Source organism: Phaseolus vulgaris, chromosome 2 (assembly GCF_000499845.2).
Source record: "Phaseolus vulgaris cultivar G19833 chromosome 2, P. vulgaris v2.0, whole genome shotgun sequence".
NCBI lineage: Eukaryota > Viridiplantae > Streptophyta > Magnoliopsida > Fabales > Fabaceae > Phaseolus > Phaseolus vulgaris.
The window spans coordinates 8,991,394-8,999,570 of record NC_023758.2 but is presented as its reverse complement, the minus strand read 5'-3'; the positions used below and the strand labels follow the sequence as shown (position 1 = coordinate 8,999,570).

The 8,177-nt window shown below is 30.8% G+C and overlaps 1 pseudogene; it reads right to left on the bottom strand.

The window, feature by feature from the left end:
• Window positions 1–795: 795 nt before the first annotated feature.
• LOC137810596 (hypersensitive-induced response protein 2-like) lies at window positions 796–4,030 on the bottom strand (annotated as a pseudogene).
• Window positions 4,031–8,177: the final 4,147 nt, after the last annotated feature.

Genomic DNA, 8,177 nt, shown 5'->3' with positions numbered 1-8,177 from the left:
AACATCTTGGGTCCTCTTCTCTTCATCATTAACAGATTTCTCTCCTCCCTCCGACATTTTGTCCACTTTCTTGATGTCCCACAACAATTCTTTAATTTCTTTCAAGTCCAAAAGGCTTTCCTTCAAGAACATTTTGTCCGCTCTAACAGATTTCTCTCCTCCCTCAGACATTTTGTCCCCTTTCTTGATGTCCCGCAACATTTCTTTTATTTCTTTTAGGTCCAGCTTCAACCCAGTAATGTCTGCTCTCATTTCCGCAATCCATCTTCTTTGTTCGCTGGTCAACTTCTCCAATGCAGCTGTCCTATGTTCCATCCTCTTTTTGTATCCTAACAATCTCTCTTGTTCAGATCCGGCAGGTCGAACCAATTTTTAGGAACCAAGAATTATAAAGAGAAAAAAAGAAAGATTTTTATTGAATAGAAAGAAAAGAACAAGAAATAGGAGAGCACTCTCTCCTTCAAGAGCTTCCCCTTCACAAAGAGCTAAGGCTTAATCTACAAAAATATTACACACTACCCCTGATGGAAGAGGCCCAAGCACAAGCCCACATGCAAGCCCACCAAAGGGTAGATTTGCGCCAACCATAGAGTTATGGCCAAGAGGATCCAAGAAGACGTTCTTTTACATGTTCAAATGCCATAAACTCTAGTGTAGAGTAGACTTTAATTTCTTGTCAAAATTAGCATAGGAACTTTATTTGTAATTTTCTTAGAATTAATTTTGGCACCTAAAACACCAACCTAGGTAAACTTAGAGTTTCTAAAAAAACCTCTAAATTTACCAAGGCCGGTCTAGAAAGCCCATGGAGGGGGTGAGCATAAAAACTAGACACACCCCTCCCCATGTGCTCATTTGTGCACCCATGTGCTCATTTGTGCACCCATGTGCCATGTGCACCCATGTGCTTCACATTTACATTTCATTTGGCTAGCATTAGGGTTGCATTATGGTCCTCCTTAGCCTATAAAAGGAGGAGCCTACACCTTGTATTTTCAAGTTTATTGTGAGTAAAGTTATGCTGCCATTTTGTGCCAAGCTTTGCTTCTCCCTAGAACTCTAGGCTCTAAACTTCACATCCTTCACCTTTCCTTGGGCTGGCCGAACCTCCCAATGTTCATACATATCATGCACCTTCAAGATCAACATCACTCTTAGGAGGATCTTGCACACACACATCCATTGCTTCCGCACCATCTCTTACATGATTCAAGAAGACCTTCATGAAATTTGCCATCAACCCCTCCCCTCTCCTTCTTTCTTATTTATATCTAACTAGCAAAACAAGTAACTAACTCATGACTATTCTAATTCTAACTAACTCCTCCTATGTGTAACCTAACAGAACCATAGATCTAAATTGAGCTTTGTATTATACAATTTTATATAGAAAACTTAGATGGTTTGAATCACAACAACATGAAAAATCAGGTATATGTCACTGTTCAACACTGTGTTGCACTTCATTGGAGAAGGTCACGAACACTGTGTTGCATTTCCTTGGAGAAGACCGTCTCTAATATGTGAAGCAACATCTTGAACAGCACCAGGTCCATGTGGAATGAAAACAGCATTGGATTTGGAGGATGCACCAATTTCCTTTATTGTGTCAAAATATTGGGTTATGAGAACCATATCCATGATATCCTTTGATGTTGTCCCAGGCACATTCTCAGAGAAAGCTAACACACTGTCCCTCAGCCCATCAACTATGGCTTGCCGCTGACGAGCAACTCCAAGCCCTGCTAGGTACTTTGATTCTGCATCCCCTTCTGCTCGCTTTATCTGCAATATCTTCTCTGACCCTCAATCTTGCAGCTATTTGTGATGGTACAAGAACAGCGCAACGAGTGACCAGGAAAACATAAAAACATTCATAAAAAAAGTTGTTCAAACAAGATAAACCTTGGGCGAAAAGTGTGTGTAAGTATACAAAATAATTGCTCAGGATAATGATGCTTATGACATCAGGAATTTGGGAAGTATGAATAATAAAAAATGATTCACTATGCAGAAGACTTTTTAGCTCCATGAAAAGCCAAGGCTTTTGTCTAATATGCTCTTACAAATATATAAGGTCCAGCTTGTTTATAAGGTAATCTAGCTTTAGTGATTATATAATGAGAATTGATAAAGAATAGAGAAACTCTCCAATCACTAAACTATCACTTATTTTGTTCACATGGTTGAAAAGGAAACATGAATAACACTAACTAAAACAACAGGTGAATGAACATCTAGGAAACATACCAGTATTTATCTCATTCATGGCTCTCTTCACATGCTCATCTGGCTCTATATCCACAATAAGAGTCTGAACTATATCGTAACCATAAGCTGACATAGCCTAAAAAATAAAAGGAAACAGATGAAGGATGTCCTATTCCATTCCTAATTTAAAATTAAGAGATACCTTTAGCAATTTCATTCTTCTGTTCAAACGTAGCATCTAGTTCCATCTTTGGAACACTTGCTCTGATAACTGAACAACAACAGGAGTAAAAAAGTTTCAATCTGAAGATCCACACCTAAACCCAATTTATTTGAAGTAGATTCAGAAGCACTAGAATAGTCACCATCAAAGACATAGGATTGTTTTTGTGCTCTGGTATTGCTGAGTTTGTAGTAAGCATCCACTGCGTTTTCTGCCAATGCTCGATATTGGATAGAAGCAACCACAGTAACAAAACACATTGTCCTGATGGAATGCATCACACCATGGTCAGTCAGATAATTCATGATTTCAGCCATTTGCAGTAAAAGAAATGACCAAACAAAAATATTGTTAGATATGCATGTCAACCCGCAATAATTTTATATTACATCTCAAATCCTTCTTCGTGTCAAGTGCGGATAATAGAACTCACCACTTGCTTAAACCACTTAAAGAAAGACACTAATTGTATGATACGAACATTATATATGTATCTATATACACTATCCATAGTAATAATAAAGAAACAATTTTGTTAAATAAAAATTAGCGTAAAGGATATTCTATTTAACCCCCAAAAAGTAGCTCCATAAGAAAGAACAAATCGGAAACATTGTAATCCTTTTATTTACTGGATGGAAAGACAAAAGGTCTAAAATGTCTCGGTTTTAATTCAAAGAGTTTAATTTATATGCACCTGCAAGAATCGGAAATCATACTATAGATTTCAACATTATCAATTACTCAGAAATCATTAAATGAATTATTTTCAAGGTAATTTAAAGAGTTTAATTTATATGCACCTGCAAGAATCAGAAATCATACTAGAGATTTCAACATTATGAATTACTCAGAAATCATTATATGAATTAGTTTCAAGGTAATTGTGGGAAAATGGTGACACCCATCTTATGATTACCAAAGTGTTTTGGACGTTATTATGCTATCAGACCTATAGTTTCAAATAATAATGATCAACATAGATCATCAAAATGAAACTCGAATTGTATTACAGAACAACACCAAAGTACTACTTCAATTGTGATAGGAGGATAACATCAAAAGAAGTGAGATGAAAGAAAGAACCTTTGTCTTGGTTTCACACCGAACATCAAGCTGTTTGACACGCAAAGAAAGGGCACCAGCAACACGACTGCCAAGACACCATGGCACACAGTGGCAACCAGGCTCAAGAACATCATCGTACTTGCCGAAAACTTCTCTGATGGCCACACTTGACTGCTCCACTTGGACGCATCCAAACACCTGTCCCATCTTCACAACTCAAAAAAAGAACAATAACAAAGCCCCCAACAGAAGCTCCTAAACAAACACCAACATAAATATAATACATCAATTCATTGTCATCAATGCTCAGAAGAAAAATAACAAAAAGATGATTTCCCATTGGTTAATTTTCAAAGATAGTGCACTCACCTTGATAACGAGATAGTGCGAAAGAAAAGAAGAGAGATGGTATTTATAGGGAGTTGGAGAAGTGAGGGGAAAAGGGAAAGAAAATGAGTGGAAAAGGGAAGAAATGGCAGTGACAAAGAATCTTGAACCACAGTAACAAACATCATCGTTGGAGGTCACCTCATTCCGTTCAAATTAACACTATTACGTACATTAGATATTTGATTTTTATAGATATTTGATTTTTAAGTTGGGTGATGATATTAAACAGCTCCACTTTACACTCATAAAAAAATATTTTTGTTAAAGTATTAAGGTTTAAAAATGTTTTTATATTATTTATATTAATTTTGTTTTTATAAGATATTAGAATAAAATCATTTTATTGTTACTTTTTCATCAAAATCAAGGTGTTGAGGTTGACAGTTAGTTTTAGGAGAATTCAGGTTTTTTAGTTAAAATCATTTGTAGAAGCTTCTTTAAATAAAATGTAATGATAGAGAAATTAATTTTTATCTTTTTTTAAAGATTATAATCAACTACATCACATTTTTATTTTATTTTAAAAGAGATATTTTGTGTTATTTATATTTTTAATAAAACTATATTCACTTATATTTTTTAAGGAAGTGACACTTAACTTTTATATTTATTTAAAATATTCATATTAATTAAAATATTTTTTTTTCAAAATATACTAATTAAAAATTATACAACTGTTAAGTGTTAATAATATCATACAATTATACTGTCTTTAAATCATAATATATGTTGAAAAAATATGAAAAAAAATATTTTTATAAAACAAATGTTTAGTTTAAAAAAAAATAGCTATGAATATCAAAGGATGTATGCCACTTGTCTTGTGTATACCAAATATGCTATAAATAAGGAAAATAAATTACACACATTAACTAAACATAAATCTAGCAAAATAAATAAACAAGATAACATAGAAATATTTCTAAAGTTTTTTTTTAGATTTATTCTTCATGACTTGATCCTATAAATTTTGGATGGATATAATATTCATAATTTATATATGTTTCCACGATTTATTTTGAATCATAAAATTTGAATATTATCAATTAATTCATATGTATAATTAAATGTATTATTTTATTTACATATAATTATAATATAAATATAAAAAAAATAAGGAGCATGAATGTTATTTTATTAATACATAAGAAGTGTGAACATTTTTTTTTAAAATTATATGCAACGTCATTTTTTGGTTTTTAAAATTTATCATTAGGTCAAAACTTAATTTTGCATGATCAAATATTAATTCAATGCTAAACCCAAAACTTATGAACCTTAATTGATAATATAATAAAAGATTAGGACAATCTCTCTATAATTAAACTATTCACTTTTTTGTTATAATTTTTTATTTTTTCATTTTAAAATTTAAATTTTTATTTAAATTTAGCTGAGCCATTATTTTTAGATGAAATAAAGAAAATGGTTAACAATTTAAAAAAAAAGAAAAAAGACGTGTCTCATTTATTATAAATATTAGGAAGATAAATAACTATTTAAAAACTAGAGAATTATGAAAGTATTATTTTTATTAAAAAGATAGAGAAGATAAATATTTATTTTAAAAGTAGAAATTTAAACGTCATTTATCATATGATATGAGGAGATATAAATGTAATTTTCTTTAAACTATAAATTAAACACGCTTATACATTTCTTTAATCTTTTAGACACTTATTAATCTGAGTTTTTTTTAATTAATGAAAATATGTAATATGACATGCGTTCAAATATAATGAAAATTTTAAAATATTAGAAAACAGAATCATGGATTTATTCTGAAAATGATTAAGGGTATATTGCTAATAAATATACATTTAATAAGATTGTCTCTTTGTGATAATCTCTTTGATGTGCTTTGATAAAGGTGTGTGAAATAGTTTAAAAATCAATAATTGAATTTAAATTATCGCTAAATTTCAATTTATGTAATAATATATTAAAAACTTGTTTCGTAATATAATAAAATAAAAGAATATGATATAAAGTAAAAATATAATAGAATAATAGCAAGACAATGTATAAATTATATATTCAATATTTGGATATACAAAATAACAAACTCTAAACAATGTTAGTATAAGTTATGTTTAAATGATCATGTTTATTAAATTACATTTAATTTTCCACAAAATAATTTTTAATTTAATTTTTATAAAATATGAAAATTATTAAAATATATTTTTTAACTAAATTATTTAACATGATATTTTTATTTATATATAAAAATATATAAGATTTTAAAGTTATAATTAATATCATAAATATATTTAAATTATTATTATTTAATTTAATATTATAATAAATTATATAATTTAAAATTATGTGTAAAATAATTATACATATAGATATATAAGATAATATCTTAAATTTAAAATTATGATATATATATATATATATATATATATATATATATTACCAAATAAAGTAATATTAACAAAATTAAACAAAACTTTATTTATTTATATAGTTAATTTTTCCTGAAAATTAGTAAATTATATAAGTGTTTTGTAAAATTAATATTATGATGTAAATATTTTTATTTAAAAACATATTTCAATGCTATTTTTTTAATTAATTAGACTTAGAATTTAAATATTTTATGTACTAGACAGGAGTGCTCGTGTGCTCGGTACCTCGGTCTGTGATGTGATTCCACTAGCCATATAGAGAATGTTTCTTGACATTCTTAGGAATCATCTTGAGCTGGACATTATTGAGGCACTTTTCTTAGAGTTGGATCATTGTTCTAAGACAAGAACTCACCAAAAACTAGTACCAAATCCCAAACTCATTTAGATGTTCCACATATTGTCAAATTGAACCAAAAGAGATGGAGGAAAGGCAAAAACACTAATTAACAACACAAAACAGTAAGGAACCGAATCAAATTGCTGGAATTGAAGAAGAAAAGATGAAAAACAGCCAAGAACACAAATGAACCATAGCTACACAAAACAAGCTGAAATTGCCGAACCAAAACAACTAGGAAACAAGCTAAGACAAGGAAATTAACAAGATAAGAAAGGAAGGAGAAGAGAATGCTCATGAAGATGGAAGAATGGTTGGATGATCACGCCACTAGAAGTATGGATGCTCCTAGATGAGTGTGCAAGCCGCCACTTGAGGAAACCATGATCCTTCAAGATAAGACTAGAGAAGAAGGCTCAAAAGCTCTCCAATCCTCACTCCAATTTTGAGTATAGTTTCTTTAGATAAATTCAAATCTGAAAAATACAAAGGGAGCACCTCTGTTTATAGCCTAAGGTGCTGAAATGCAAGCTACACAAATTCAAAAACTCCCTCCTAAAAAGCTTCTAGAATTGGCGCCTAAAACAATACATAAGGAAGGTGTGATCCCTTCTCTCATTTTGGCACCTCCTTATTTACTCCTACACCTATCTACTAACACACCCCCCCTAAGACTCCTAACTAAAGACTAAAATATGCTTTAACAATAGAGGTTTCTAATGTTTCCCTCTAAGCACCTTCAACAATATTCTTTATTATTTAATACTTGGTCTTGCCCTTTATAGGATGGACTTGGGCTTGGGCTTGGGCTTTGGGCTTGGGCCTCTCTTTATTTTATGTCTTCTTTTAATTTTGAGAAGAATAGAAGGAAGAACTTCAAGTGTGATGGTGAATGGCCTCTTCCTTCATTAATAAAATCCTTCTTTACTTGATTCTCATCAGTCTGGGTATGGTCAGCTCGACTTTGGGCCTAAAAGCGGATCATGGGCTCGACCCAATTTCCTTGGTAGGCCTGATGGAGAATAATTAAAATAGAAAAAAATAATAAGTTTGGTCATATATTAATGTAAAGCTGTTAGTTAAATATAAATGTCGATATATATTAAGTTGTTAGAATAAAATATATGTGAATATACACAAAGTTGTTAGTTAAATAAATATGTGCCTAAAGTTGTAAGTTGAATATGTGAAGTTGTTAAATAAGTAGAGAGCATCCGAGAATAAAGGTGCACAAGATTATCTTTTGTTGTTAGCACCGTGAGTAAATGTGCTCGTGGACAAAATATTTTCATGTTCATAGCACCCAAACATGAAAGGTGCACGTGAGCACGTGGTTTTCTGTTATTATTTTATGCTTTCAGTAGAGATTATATTCTCGTGAGTGATAGCTGTTAGAGGAATAACTATAAAAGGAATAACTATAAAAGGGGCTTGAGACCTTCGGTAAAGGTATATTGTTTTTTAGTACTAAAGACTAAAACTGATTATTATTTTGTATGCTCTCACTGACTTGATCGTCGGAGTGTGATCA